This window comes from Crassostrea angulata, chromosome 4 (genome assembly GCF_025612915.1).
Source record: "Crassostrea angulata isolate pt1a10 chromosome 4, ASM2561291v2, whole genome shotgun sequence".
Taxonomy (NCBI): domain Eukaryota; kingdom Metazoa; phylum Mollusca; class Bivalvia; order Ostreida; family Ostreidae; genus Magallana; species Magallana angulata.
In genome coordinates, this window is record NC_069114.1 from 7457394 (window position 1) to 7474198 (window position 16805).

General features: G+C 34.0%; 1 pseudogene; it reads right to left on the bottom strand.

The window, feature by feature from the left end:
• Positions 1–1673: 1673 nt before the first annotated feature.
• On the bottom strand, positions 1674–10313 carry LOC128182502 (uncharacterized; annotated as a pseudogene).
• Positions 10314–16805: the final 6492 nt, after the last annotated feature.

Genomic DNA, 16805 nt, shown 5'->3' on the forward strand with positions numbered 1-16805 from the left:
TGGTTCTATATATACAGCTGGCGCTACATAATTTATGTTGTCCAACTGGGTCACGCAGTAGATGGAAGCATCATGCATGTCATGTGTTACACGCGCGGATCGGGGGGGGGGGGGGGTCCGACACCCCCTGAGAAATGAAAATTTATTAAATTTACATTGTTAAATTATCGCAAATATGCCTTGGACCCCCCCCCCCCCGGCAAACCACCCCCACCTCACCCCCACGGATAAGGAATTTAATGAAATTTGGGTTTTTTTTGGCTTGTCAAGATTTCTGATGATTATTGTATCCCCCCCCCTCCGACTTCAAATTCGGACCCCCTCCACCTCCACCCCTGGAAAAATTTTCTGGATCAGTGCATGAGCTAGAAACAATTAAGCTGGGGATATACTCTTTTACTTTTATAAGAATTTTAAGTACATAAATTATTGTCTAATTCTAATACTGTGACTTTATTTTGGATAAATGATATGGCACTATTATATATACTGTGACGCAGGCAGCATTCTCATATATACATGTACGATACAATATTCTAAGCAATTCAAATCAATTGTTTATTCATTCATTCAAGACCAGTTCACTGATATTTGAGGTTCCACATGAGAATATAGAACTGAACACAAAATACATATACAGTCAATGCTCACATGTATAGTACATGTAGTGATAAATATATGAAAGTTGAGTTTACAATACAGTAGGTTGTATAGGTTTGTTTTTGGAAGAGCAGACTTTGATTGAACATTTTCTGAATGAATCTTGACAACATTTTTAGCTTTTCTACATTAAAAGTATTTATCAGCTCGTTAATTTTTTTACTATTTGGGTTTTCATCATATTTCTTGGACAAAAACATTTTTCCATCGTTTGCAAAATGTGTGCATTCTAAAATATAATGAAATTCACCCCCAATACTATTAGAGTCACACAATCTACATTTTCTTAAATTGTTATCCATGTTATGCCATCTACCTGTTTCTATTGGGAATCCATGGTTACCTGTTCCGAATTTTGTGAACGTGATCCGTAGATCTGTAGGTAAAATCAACAAATACTTTTTTTTACAAAACAGGGAAGGGAACACGTGAACATTACATATAGAATAGTGACAGCCCGTCTCTCAATCAAAGTAAAAAATCCTCTTTGTGTGAAATCATTGCCTGTAGCATACTGTAAACGTACTACATTTGGCTGTGTATTCTATTTAGCGCTTTTGGCGGGATACGGCTTCCGCTAAATCAAGTACATCGCTAAATGCTATGCAAATATGTATAAGAAAAGGCACATTCAGGAATACGCTAATTCAAATATACGCCAACTTGTTCAAAACTAATTACCGCCAAATATTGTACACGCCAATCATAATACGTTTACAGTATGCTTCACTGAACTGTGGGTAGAGGATGTGCAATAAATCTTGTCCGATTGTCCGTCCCATTGAAGTTGTCCGTTTTTTAATAGAAAGTCAAATAACCTTTCTGTGTTAAAATAATTGTCCGAATCATATTTCCCGTTGATACCGATATCAAATTACGCCCACTGAGTGGTGTGCAATGACCTTGAACAATTTTTTAAGATGAAAGGATCAAGGTCGAAGAATGGAGCAGGTGTCAAGGCCCCGTAGCCATTTGATTAAAAATGAACTTTAATTTTGATGATATATCAAGACTTTTTTTGTTCCATGATCCTAGTTTACTTTCTGAAAAACTTTTTCTTTCTTCAAAAGACATTAAAACATTCTGAACAATGGCATACGACAACATAACGACAAAAACAAATAACGGATATAATAGCGAACTTATTCCTGTCCCTAGTAATGAATTATCTTCAGTAACGATCTTATAAGCTTCTTGATATCATTACAATATAGACAATATACAATACGTATTTGTACAAAGCAAATGAAAACATTGATACAAGAATGTCCTTAGGGGATCTTAAGAATACACATTACGAAAAAAAACCATCATGCATGAATTGCACCACTTTAGAACATGAATTATACAAAGCACTAAAGAATTATCAATATAAATGAAATCAGCTGTCTGGGCCAAGGATGAACAATTTCTCAAAACAAATGCACATCTGTTAAATAAAACACGTGACATAAGATTTTTAGAAAACTTTAGCCCAGCAACTTCATATACAGAGTCTGTAGACAGTACATTTATTTCCATTAGAGACCACAAATTGTTCGGAATACTCATCAAAGATTAGAAAATGGGCATCCGGGTACTCTGTAATAAAAGATTGCCCGTTACTGCCATCACTCAAAATCTGAAACACTCCATTTATGTCCTTGTGATCACACCGAGGCTTGAAACAACTGTTACATACACCCAAACCAATGTTGTCGTAGTACTTTTTGCATCCCTGATAGCTCTACATCCACAATACACGTTTTTTAAAGGATCAAAGGTAATACACCTGATGCTTTGGACCTTAGGAATTTGAAATTGGAACAGTTTCTGACCAGACAGTGAAAAACAAATTACCGTTTGTCCACTCACGCAAGCTAATCGGTCTTGAGTTAAACAAAGTAGTGGTAAAGCAACTGTTTCAGGACTCGGAACTACGACTGTTTGAACATTACAAATAGGCAAAAGTGTGATAATTGTAATTTTAGCCCCTGTTGCAACCACAATCCTATTTTGCTCTTCATCCAAGCAAAAAATGTCAAAAGATTCTTTAACATTGAATTCAGTCTTACACGTGGCACCAATAGCACTCACGTTCTTCCTTACAATCTTAAGTTTATAAACTGAAGATGAACACCCAACATACAGCATTGTTCTGGTAGGGCTTGCACAAAGGCTTAGTTTTCCGTTCAAATCAATTGGAGAATCAAATGAAATATGTGTTCCATTGGAATTAAATGCTTTCAGAGAGGGTGGAGATGAGCAGGCTAATACAAGTGTTTCGCTATCAACAAAAACCCCTTGATGTGCTGATCCCGAAATCTGAAACTCGGACTCTTTCTTCGCCTTAAGTTTTGCAGGATTAGTAACGATTTGATAAAATGCCGTGAATTGTCTCTGTTCTATATTCTCAAGAATTCCAAAAGATGACAAATGCATTGATAGATTCCAGATGATCCCTGATGGTCTTCTCACCATGTTGACATCTTCTATTTTGTCTTGCTCATACAATTGTTTGAGTATGATTGTGTGGTCATGTTCGTACTGAACCTCTTCATCTTCTAAGTAGTTGGCTTTGTGTTGTTGGAACTGTTCTTCTAAATCAGTAATTATTTTCATGGCCGTTATAAACGTCTGCTTTGTGGAACCCTTCCCTTGAACTGCAGATAACAGTGACTCTCCATTTCTGATGGTCAGCAAGAAGTGTTTTAAATCCAGGACGCATTCCTTCTGTCTTTCTTCATTTTCTTCGTGTAATTTTAAGAAATTTTTCTCAAACTGTTGTTGACATTCATCAAGCTTGGTTTTTAGGTTCTCTATTTCATTAGAAACGTTTGAAAGGATTGTTTCCTTTCTCGCATTAGATTCTCTTATCGTGCGTTCTTTGTTTTCTACTATTTTGTTAGCTACCTGGGCTAATTTAGATAGAACCCCAATGTTCCTCTCCACGTTTGACTTCTCTATTCCTTTAACGATCTCGTCTAATGCTTCCACACGCTCACAATGTCTATGCTTGGTAGCAAAGCAGATGCTGCAGCATAACGTGTCATGATCCAGACAAAATACCTCCACGAATTTACCGCTGGCAGCATTTGGTTGCCATCGGTGAACTATGGTGGTCATTGGTCGCCAAGTGCAGCCAATTGTAGCAATTTGTATAGGTAGTACTATGAACGATTTTTTGTCAAATTCAAACAAAAGGTAGCCTTTGGTTACACTTGGTTACCAGTTGTAACAATTTTAACATATAAAACAGTTGAAAACAAAACAAAATACTTTTCCTCTGTGAAGTGTTACTCTTTCCCTTTAAAACAGCTTCATTGAGTGATTTATTATGCTTAAAAAGTCATTATAATACACAACTTTGATGACAATTTTGTTAAATTCCCTATTATATAAAGAAGTCTACAAAATGACTACCAATCCATCATTAATACAAAGAGAGTAAAGATTAATTGCAAAATTGATAATAAATATTTAACGCCAGCAAAAATGTATATATATAGAATCAATTCTTTAACAAGAGCTTGGACTTTGGGTAGTTGTTCCAAACAGCAATGTGACATAGGCCTATCAATAATTTCTTTGTTGGCCATGGATCTTTGAAATCTGTAAAGCAATTTTTACAAAATCTGTGCATATTTCACTCGATATCAACATCCTTTTAACTTGATTTGATGCAAGAAATAGTAACGTCTTACCGAAAGTCCAAGCTCGAATATCAAAATGCCTGTTCTCTATCACATACTTTCTATAATAATAACATGTTTCTGGTTATAGAAGTGGGTTTTAGAAGCCCTCGGTTGTCTTAGATTGTCTTCAAAATATTCATTCAATAAGATATGCATATATATATCTTATTCTAAAGTCTTTATTCACATCAGTATCTGTAGGCATCTTATATCCCGCCATGTTGAATTAGCATAATGGCGTCACCTACCAAACTTGCCCAAGCTCTAGACTGCTGGTAGATTTGGTGACCTCATTTGAAATTGAAAGTACACCAATGGTCAACATTGGTAACCGATTGCTACCACTGGGAACCATTTGTAAACATTGGTGACCGAACTTGCCGTTGGTAACAATCTGGTGAACTCTGAACGCACCTTATATTTCCCGCGATAAATTTAGAGGTGGATCAAACATCTGTAAATGCGTGTACTAGCTATTTCAGTATAGACTGCGATACCTGTCTCATTGACATTTGATTGTTTTTTTTTTTTAAATATAGAGATTATTTAAATATATACTAGCAAGAGCCACACTTTACTGTCAGATCGATTCATTTTTAAGCTAATTGCGCATGCATGTACAGTAGGCAGGTAAGTATATGAGTGTACGAGTAGGGAGTAGATAAACAATAGGATATTTTGAACTAAATAAAAAGGAATAAAGAAAAAAAATAAACAGTTAAAAAGAATGGAAATATTGCATATAGTCAAACCATTAAATTTAAAAGTGGGAAATTACACACCTACAAACAGGGACTGGGCACTCTCTCTCTTTCTCTGGAGAGGGGTAGGGGCCGGTTGCGCTGTATGTATAGTGACCATTAAAATTAGTACCTTTGCCCCGGTATTCTTATTGTAGAGAAATTCTTTGACCTTCGTTGATACCTAAATATCACTATAGGTTAACAATGATGCAAGGTACATGTATGTGTAATTCTTGCTGCGCTCGCCAGAACGGTAGCACCGTAAAATATATTACTAGTAAACCAGACAGTAGAAAAAAAAATTTCTGGTGTTATCTTTACATCCTTAATTGAAGCGACCCATTCCTACAGCGACCAGCACATTTTAATCAATTGAGTTTTGGTGAACTTTTTTTTGCATAAAACTCCATTGATTGTTTTTAAAAATAGAATTTAACACTTTTTTTTATTTCCACACCTACAGACATGTTTATTTACATCCACTTAGATAAATGATTGTAACTTATAGCGAGCGCAGCTCGCCGGCGCGTAGCGTCGGCGAGCGAAGCGAGCTCTAATAACCAGTGTACGCGGGGAAAAAGATCGAGCTAAACCTACAGTTCATCAAACAAATTTTTTGTCTACGTCCCATAATGCTCTCTAATGTTTTCACCCGTGGTGCTATGCCAAAAATGGCCGACTTTTAACTCGTAATTTACGGTGTCTTAAAGTTTGAAGACACGTTTTGGGTACCTCATATGCTTTGGTGAGACTCAAAAGATTTGTTATATGCTTCCATACCTTCGTATTGAGTCGAATAACTAAAACAAAGACGAACAAAGTAATGGATGACGTCACAGTGCTCTCGCGCTATATTTCCCGCGATAAATTGAGAGGTGGATCAAACATATGTAACGAGTGTACTATAGCTATTTAAGAAATGAACTCAATGTCTACCCAAGTTATACTCGTATAACCTGGGTTGGGGCAATTTACGCTTTATAATCCGCGAAGCGGATTATAAAAAAGCGTAAATTGCTCCAACCCAGGTTATACGAGTATAACTTGGGTAGACATTGAGTTCATTCCTTATAATTTAATTTTCTGGAATTTGCTGTACAAATTGAGTCCGTTTTACTTTTAAAAATGATATAAATCTGTTCAAAATTCAAACGTAACGTCAAGTGAATTAGTACGTCGGTGCATTGTGACGTGTCTTGTGACGTGCAAACCAGGTTATACAAATTTAACTAAATTTTTCTATCCAATCAAATGCCGCGTTACAACCATAATTAAATTATTTCAGTATAGACTGCGATACCTGCCTCATTGACACATGATTTGTTTTTAATTTTTTTATTGCTTATAGTCAAACCATTAAATTTGAAAGTGGGAAATTACACAAACTACAAACAGGGACCGCTGTCTCTCTCTCTAGCTATTTCAGTATAGACTGCGATACCTGCCTCATTGACACATGATTTGTTTTTAATTTTTTTATATAGAGATTATATAAATATATACTAGCAAGAGCCTTGCTTTACTGTCATATCGATCCATTTTTAAGCTAATTGTGCATGCATGCATGTACAGTAGGCAGAAGGAAATAAACAATAGGACATTTTGAAGTAAATAAAAAGGAATAAAATGAAAAAATAAACAGTTCAAAAATTTATGTAGATATTGCTTATAGTCAAACCATTAAATTTGAAAGTGGGAAATTACACAACCTACAAACAGGGACCGCTCTCTCTCTCTCTCTCTCTCTCTCTCTCTCTCTCTCTCTCTCTCTGTAGGGGGTTGCGCTGTATGTATCATAATCATTCAAATTAGTACCTATGGCATACTTATTGTATAGCAATACTCTCTCAAACATTCTTTGAGACTTTGACATTCGTTGATACCTAAATAACACTAGGTTGACAATGATGCAAGATATGTGTAATTCTTGCTGCGCTCGCTAAAACGGTAGCACCGTAAAACATATTATATTACATGCATGACAAGAGAAAAATATTCATATATGTACATCAAAAAAGTATTCTTTCATCTATTTCTTACGGAAGCTTATGGTTAATTCATAGCATTATAGAAACAGCCAGACAGAAATCTACACGCCCCATTTATCGATTGGTCGAAATCAACAGCGGCTGAAACTGACAGGACGAAAATTGACACGCCCTGTTTATCGATTGGTCGAAACTACAGCGGCCTAAGAAAAATTACGGACTGCACGAAATAACATGATTGATGAGACTCAAAGTCTCACCGGAGACGATTTGGCTGTTTCTTTTAGCTAACGTACTTATGTACGTTAACAGTAATTTAGTAAATTTTACTAACTTTTCATAATTAATTTATTAATTAGTTAAAGGAAAGATGTTTATATAAACAATAAAATGCTTTCTGTGATGATTAATTCGGGTTATGAAGGTAGCGATCCCGCTAAGGCTGGTTATGTATTTTTTCTGAAATGTCGCTACCTTCATATCCCGAATGAATCACCATTTCATTGTTTAAATAACCTCTGTAAACTTCATTTCCCTAACATATTATCCAAGAATAAATCGCGGCATACATTTTCTATCAAGTGATTTCATAAGCAGTTCATGTATAATTGCATATATTACAAAATAATTTAAACTACTAACTTAGGGAGTACTATATAGTATCTGCATTTATGACAATATTAATACATGTAATAGGAATACACAAAGGCCCAAACAAAACATACATGCTGCATGAAAACAGTTTTACAGGTCTAGAATTTTGAACTGACAATATTCATAGGAAAAATAAATCAGTTTAGAGAATTTTAAGCAGACACATACATAAAAACAAATGATACCATAAATATCAATGAAAATAGCGTTCGTACATCTTCGCTAGCCAAGGGTTTACGATCCATTCTGTTCCTCTACAAGTTGTAAAGGAGCAGAGTGGATCATGAACCCTTGGCTAGCGAAGATGGCGATGGCGTTCATATAGTACAAATTTAAACCTGTAAATCACCAAACAAATTGCAAGTTTAACTGTTCTGTCAAATTAAGTTCGGGATTAAATGATCCCTAGGGCTAACTTCGGGCTATATTTTTGTAAATTAATTAATCATTTAGCTTTAATTTTTAAATTGCGGATTCACTAAACAAACAGAGTCTGTAGACAGTACATTTCCTTCCATCAGAAACAACAAACTGTTCGGAATATTCATCAAAGAACAAAAGCTGGGGGTTTGGGTAGTCTGTAATAAACAAACGCCCAATAATACCATCGCTCAAAATCTGAAACACACCATCAACGTCCTTGTGGTCGGACAGATAACGGAAACATTTACTGCATTTACCAATAAAATACCTGTCGTTATATGTACTGCATCCCTGGCGCCACGTACAACCACCATACACATTATTCAGAGGATCAATGGTTAAACACCTGATGCTTTGTACCTTAGGAATTTGACTCCGGAACAGTTGCTGACCCGACAATGAAAAACAGAGTACCTCTTTTGCACTAATGCAAGCAAGTCGATCTTGCCTTATACATATTGAGGGTAAACCACCGGATATGGAACTCTTAATTAATGTTGTTTGTACATTATAAATAGGCGAAAGAGTGAAAATTGAAATCTTTTCCTGCGTTGCAACAACAATCCTATTTTCCTTTTCATCTACCCAAAAGCGGTCAAAGTCTTCTTTCAAATCAATTTTAGCCATACATGTTGCCTTGAACTGATTCATTTTATCACTTATGATCTTCAGTTTGTAAACTGAAGACAGACACCCGACATACAACAAGTCTTTGGTAAAACTTACACAAAGACTTGGTCTTCCTTTAAGTTCAATAGGTAAATGAATTGACATTTCTGTTCCATTTAATTTTAGAACTCTTAGACAGGTTGGAGATGAGCAGGCTATAACAACCGTTTCACTATCAACAAAAACACCCTGATCTGCTGATCCAGAGATAGAGATCTGAAACTCGGACGTTTTTTCCTTAGATGCCTTGAGTGACGATAAGTCAGTTACGTTTTGATATATTAATGGTTGTTGTTTCTGTTCTCTGATTTCAACAACCCCAGCAGATTGCCAATGCATTGATAAATTCCAAATGGTCCCTGAAGGCCTTGTTATTTTTTTGACAGCTTCTATTTTGCCATGCTCACACATTTGTTTGAATATGGTAGTGTGGTCATGTTCGTACTGAATCTCTTCATCTTCTGAGTATTTGTCTTTAAATTGTTTGAACTGTTCTTCTACATCAGCGATAATTTTCATGGCCAATATAAACATCTGCTTTGCGGAGCCCCTCTGTAGAACAGCAGATAAAAGAGACTCTCCATTTCTGACGGTCAGCAGGTATTGTTTTAAATCCAAGACGCACTGCTTTTGTTTATCTTCGTTTTCCTCATGTAATCGTAAGAAATTTTTCACAAACTGTTGTTGACTTTCATCAAGCTTTCTTTTAAGGTTCTCAATTTCATTTGAAACGTTTGTCAGGATCGTTTCCTTACTCGCATAAGTATCTTTTATCGTATGTTCTTTGATTTCTATCATTTGTTTAGCTACCTGGGCTAATTTAGATAGAACCCCAATGTTCTTGTCAATGTTTGACTTCTCTATTCCTTTAACGATTTCATCAATTGCTTCTACACGCTCACAATGTCTATGCTTGGTAGCTAAACAGATGCTACAGCATAACGCATCATGATCCAGACAAAATACCTCCACGAATTTACCTTGATGTATATGGCAAGGTTCGTCCACGTCTGGAAACTGCAGGTCGTCATCTAGATCTTTCATATTAATTGGTGATATTTTGTGCTTTTGTAGGATGACATTAATTTTGTGAATACCTTTACAAGCCGCACATATCAACTCGCGGCAATCGTTACACAAATACTCTGCTTTTACGTGTTTGTTATCACGTACACACATTGCACACAATTTATCCTGAGATTGTTCCTCCAAGGAAGTGGTCAGAGAATTAAGTAGAAGATTGGCTGGAAAATGTTTCGCCCATTCCTCTACGGGAACTCCCTGCTCGGGACACCCAGACACACGGCGACATATCGGACACTTAAACTCAAAACTCGACTCTTCTCTCCCGATCGCTTCCCTGGATATGAAATGCTGTAGACATTCTTCACAGAAAGTGTGTGAGCAGGGTAGACTTCTGGGTTTAACTATCTGCTGCAAACAGATTGTACAGTTGAAAACAACGTGTTGTTTCACTGGTTTTCTTTCGGTCGCCATCTTGGGTTTTATCCAGAAAGAAAGTGTACTTTCGTTTTGCATTAAATGCATTGGCGGATCAAGAGGGAAGGCGGCGAAGTTTGCAATTGTCTAAATCTATTTCATTCAAATCTACAGTAAAAAGTTTATACTGTGAGGAATTTATTACAACATATTTTGTAAATAAAAAGGACACATGTTCGTATGTTAATCTGAATAAGTTTAATCTTTAGATTCATTTCTAACATGAAACAAAACTTAACGGCGGTGCATCACTACTGTTCAAATTGTAATTTGCATCAATAAAATGATAACAAAAACAATTATTAAATTATTAAACACTGCTGTAGAATTTTCTATGAGTTAAATTGCTAATTCAATCATAATAATTGAAGTTTTACTGGATTTGTTGGTTCGCTGGAACATTTAAATGTTGATCAGGCACGTAGCATCATTTGGGGGTGGGGGCACCTTTTCTCGCAACCTACATGTACATTTTAAAAAATAAATTAACGTATAAAGGTACATGGAGTTTGACTGTCTACTTTTTGAGAGCTTTAAAATAATTGACATGAAAGGATCGAAAAAAGTTAATCATGTCTATTTTTCTTTTGCTTGTATTTATTTTTTGGATGAGTTTGTCCTCCCACCGTTACACAACAATGTTATTTGCTTGTGCATTGATAAAACAAAGTTAACGTACGTCCTTAATTATGAACTATCCATAATGACGATCAATAAAAAAAATAATAAGGCTGACAAGTGATTATCAATTGTTTAAAATGTTATGAAAAGGAAAGCGATATTTATTTAGAATTCTGTGATGCAATATTCATTATTTCAATTTGGTGTATCTACAAGAATTTAGTATAAAAGCACTCACATTACGGAACAAAACAGTTAATAGTGTATCGTTTTAGTAATATCATAATAATGAGATTTTTTTCATATCTCTATATATGTTAAAAAAAAATACGATGCACCTATCAGTTACATAAACACTATGTTTAAGAACCTAACGTATATGAACAGTTTGAATTAAAAAGTAGTATACATCAACAAATACCTCAAAACAACTAGATGAATTGGTAAATATATTCAAAGACAGATATACTTTACTTTTTACACTGTGGTTTACTTTGACTGTAATGCTCTATAGTCGATGTTTACCACATTGTCGAATTAACTCTCACTAACGTCAACGTCAAATGAAGTCAGTATTGATTCTTCTGGCAGAGACTCGAAAGGGAAAATAGTGAGTTGTTCTTCTTTTGTTATGATAATAAATAATGCGATTCATTGTTATGGAAGTCTAAAATTACACCTATCACAGTATTACACATTAGTAATTTCTTCCAAAATGGAAATACATGTACCAAACCACTTTAGGAAAACATGTACATTTCTCTGTTGAAAGAACAAGCCTCCTGATGTAGATCTCTATTTGTACACATTTCGCTATTATAATACTGATGAAAATAATAAGATTAAAGTTATTCAATTTTATGAATTGGGATAATTATCAAGTAACATTAGCTTACCCATTATTTGCCCAGCAATTCCTCAAAGTTTGGCGGCTCTGTTGCCGTTGACTGCGCTATTTTTTTTAAACTATTATTTTGTGATGTTTAATGTTTTCAAAGTTTCACTTTGGAATTATAATGTATAACCACGACCCTTTTAATTATCCCCCAGAAATAAAAGCTCTATAATACGCACCATACACAAAATGACTGAACACTGGGAGGAATTTTATTTACCAGAAGTATATATTTTTTTTATTTAAAGTGATGCATCAATTCTGGCCAATTCTGTTAATTGCTGATAAGAAATAAATATACAGCAGTAAAACTTGGTTCTAACGAAACCCTAAGAACCAGTAAATTTACCCCTATATCCCGTCCAGAGTGTTTATTTCTCTCAAACCATATATATCAATGGTACATGAGGTACAAAATATAAATATTAACAAATGTACACATGTAAGGTCAAGTAAGGAAGAGTAGAGAAATCTAAACAAATCGAGCTAATATTTCTTTAACAAATATGGAATATTATGTATCCGTAATTCGTTAAATTCGTCGTGTAACGAATTCGTAATAACTCGCTATACATGTTTTCCCCACGATGACCACCATTTGTGGTTATATAAGGCATGAAATAAAATGCCTTACCCAGAAACGTTATAAATAATTTGTTGGTAAATATATGGATTTTTTAAATCAAATCATTAAAAAAAATTTGCCTTTCAGTATTTATAAGTTTTGAGACTTCAAAACAATTCATAATAAAAATTGTAAATTTTGTTAATTTTCACCTCTATGGGACTTAAAATCAGTTCGTTATAACCGTAAATTCTTTAAAACTGAATTTCTTGTAACTGTAACAGTTTGCATGTTAAAAATTTTGCCGGGGGCTCCATTAAACGTCCAAGATTTCGCTCTATCCGTGTACATACTTAACAGGTTTTACTGTATACACAAATACCACCAGATCATTATTGCAAGCAATTACTATTGTCAAGCATATAATTATACAAACAAAGAACTTCAAACATTTTGCACTTGGTGCTTCGCTATTAAACTTACATTACTGAAATTTCGTATCAAACGTGATATTTTTGTGTTCTGCTTCACTTTGGAATATCCTGAAAGCAATCATAAATAAGTAGATGAACAAAGTATATAATGGAAAACGTGTATTTCTAATATGTAATAAGAAGATATTTTTATAAAAAAAATACCTCATTACAATGTTAACAACTTAACGTAAGCAAATTTTGACTCTGAAATTTTTGATGAAATCTTTGTGATATTGTTTTACGGTTAGGACTATGAGGAATTGAAACCCGCGTAAAATCGCGAGAAGTAGTCCTCGCAGATTTTAAGATCTCGCTTTTATTTTTCAGACAGTTTTGAACGATATAGAATTGTAACAAACAATTGACGTTCGCTATTTTTTTTATGCAAAACAGCGGATTCTATCTTTATTACGATATTGGTGTTCATATCTTAGTTTGAACATATCTATACTACTATATTAAAATAATAGAGTCGAATTTTTTTAGCTTTAATACCGATAAATCGGAAGAGTAGTGTATTTTGTTTTATATATTTTAAACATAATTGGTACTTGAAGATTACCAATTTGATTATATTTTTTCTCAATCAAGCTTTCTTAATTAATAATCAACGAAAATTTCTCGAAAAATTCCGGAAATCATCTGAATTTTTTTTATTTTACAATCTTGCGCATGCGCATTACATTCACGCTAAAGCACAGGAGGCTCTTTTTTTATGTTTCCACAATAACACATTTGCATGGATAAACTTTGAAACGAAAAAACAAATGTGTGCTAATTTTCATTGGAAAGAAAAAGAAAATACGGGAGATAACTCTAAGACAGTGCATTTACTATAAAAATTCCCGAGAGTTTCGAATGTCGACATGGTGTGTAAAAAAACGTTGTTGAAATATGTTGAACTCTGCAATTATAGAATTAAACTTTTCAAAGAAAGGTATAAACAGCTTCAAAATAGTTTGTTGTGAGCAATTTGACTGTTATTTTCAATGCAACTTTATTAATTTTCTCCAAAATCGTCTTGGAGCGATTCTGCAATTTTCTGCTACATTACGGGTATATGGGAGACATTTTAACTGTGATGAAAGCATTTCCCGAGACACGGTTAGTTTATTCCAACTCGGAAAAGTGTAGTGAAATTATTAGCATTATTGTAGACTTGAAGTTTGATTATGCAAATGTCAACAATAAACGGCGTTCCAATGTATCTATTTTGTAAATGCCCGATATCATATGCAATGTCAACCCGTGAACGCACGGGTCAAAGTCTAGTTTTATTGTATAAACATACACATACGGTTCGAACGCAATCTCTTACAACTTCCTAGGTTCGTATCAGACATTATGATAACAATTTACAACTGTCTGCGTATTAGTTTAAGAACTGGAATTTAGTCATAAAATGCATATAATTAAAATGACTGAATTATTAAACAAACGTAGATGTATCTATAAACAGTTTGGATTTCAATTTAGCCAGTAATGCACTTTAATTACGAGAATCAACCACACTCTCTGATACATTTTGTAAATGGTTGATCAGATAAAAAATATGTTTGTTCATATTGGCATATGTTAGATATCGTGATACTAGTACATGTATATATATTTACGGTCAAATCAGTATGGTGAGTGAGTTTTGATTTGTTATTTACCTAAATAAGTTTAAAATTAGCTGTTTGTTTTACAATAACATAGATAAAGGGAACTAAAGGATACAGCGAATTGATTTTGTGTCCCGTAAAAGTAAATAAAAAGAAATTGTAATCACAAATATTTAGTAACCATTTAAATAAAACAGTCTTACCGACACTGTTTTCACTTGGAACTCTTAAATATTGAACACAATAAATAAAAAAATCAATACGTTGGGTTTTTACAAATTTCTTCATTTTGCATTGTTTTTAATGCGAAATTTCTAGGTGTCCGGCATTCAACCGTAAGTTGTTAAATATCGCATAGAAATTTTGTTGGTAAAACTGCAAATGTTTATTGGACAAATTGAACTAAAGATATTGCAAAGTGAATAAAATGGTTGCAAGGGCTTTGTTTAACTTAGTTTTACTGTACATAACTTTGAAAACTTTGAATTGGCCTTTGAGTTGTCTTCAATGTCATTTGCAATCTGCATAAAGATTTAATAACAATTTGAACTATTTGTGATACTGTGGTTTCATTAAAATTCAAGGGTATCAATTTTCGTGGATAAAGTGGATACAGTTTCAAAGATACGTAAATTCGTGGCCAATGACTCTATCAATACAAAACATTCATAAAAATTGCAGTTCAATGAATATTAAATTTCACGGAAAAACTTATCAACGAAATCAACGAAAATTGGTATTCAACGAATATTGATGAAACCACAGTATATCTGGGGCGTTTGATAATAAAAATGTTAACGTTACTATGGAAACATCTTATACGTTATAGCACAATTGTTGTGGATTAACGCTCCCCAGGATTTCAAATCCACAACAAATCATTAAACACGACCTTCATAAATGAGCAAAATTCAAACTTTTTCTCAACAAATGGTTGTAGAAAGGACTCTAATGAACCCCATTCATATTTTTCAGATTTTTAAATCTTGAAAATAAGTCTGTATCTGCGCAGTTCGACGGCTGTTTTGAGTGAAAAGGCATTGTGCTATTCTTGTATGCATACAAAAGGACTTGTAGGACTTCATATTTATTGCTTCTATATCTTTTGGCAACATTTTTGGCCAGTTTTTGGCAGAAACAAGCCAGTTCAAGAAATGTTTACATTCTTATCCTCAAATGTACAAGATGGCCGCACATATCCCCCTTAAAGAACAAGACTTATATGTATATGAGCAGTTTGTATTTAAAAAACAAATACATCACAGTAACCTCCTGTTTTAATTCAATATCAAGATAAATATATAGATAGTTTGATGAAAAGTTAGATAGCTATATAGATATAGATAGAACGATTGATGAAATGGGTATTTCAAGTCATGTTTGATTTTAACTGTATAATGCTCAGCAGTCAAGATTTCCCACATTATCTAATTAACGCTCACTAACCTCATGTCAGTATTGATTCTTCTGACACACTGAATACGAAAAAAACCCCGAAAAAACGTGAGTTGTTCTTCTTTTAGAAGTATGATGAATAATGCATTTCTTGTTAGTATATATAGGTTTGGACATTCTAAAACGCATACAGTACCGCACTTTAGTAAATTCATCCAAAATGAAAATACCAAACCACTTTAAGTAAGCATGTACATTTCTCTTTTGAAAAGACAAACCTCCTGAGGCAGATCTCTGTACAAATTTCACTTTTATATATTAATGATGATTAAAATGATAAGATTAAAGTTATTTCATTCAATGAATTGGGATAATTAAACAACATACCATCCCCAGTTTTCGCCCAACCATTTCTTAAAACTTTGGCCTTGAATATTATTTTGCAATGTTTAAAGTTGGCAAAGCTTCACTTAGATATTTTAATGTTCAGCTATGACCCTTCACATTAACCTAATCCTAAAGGCTATAATACAGGCTTCAAGTACCACTACACACATTGACTGAGTACTAGTAAGGATGCAACGTTATTTTGATTACCAGAGGTATAAATTTGATTTAAAAGGTTGCAATTATTCTTCTGTTTAAGGCTGATACGAAATAAATATGTACACAGATACTTCCAAAGTCATCATTGCAAGCCATTCAGTAAAATTGTCAAGCACATGTACAAAGAAATTCTTAAATGCTTAAGACTGGTAATCAACTGATGTGACACATATGATGGTAAATGATTGAACAATTAAGCAGAAGGAGCGCATTGTATGGTTCTTTAGTCATGTGTTGCCAAAGAAACTAGAACCATTTTAACAAGACCTTGGTCTTTTGGTTGGATGTAGCTATCTATTTCTTGCGTCAAAACAAGTTGAAAATGACGCGGT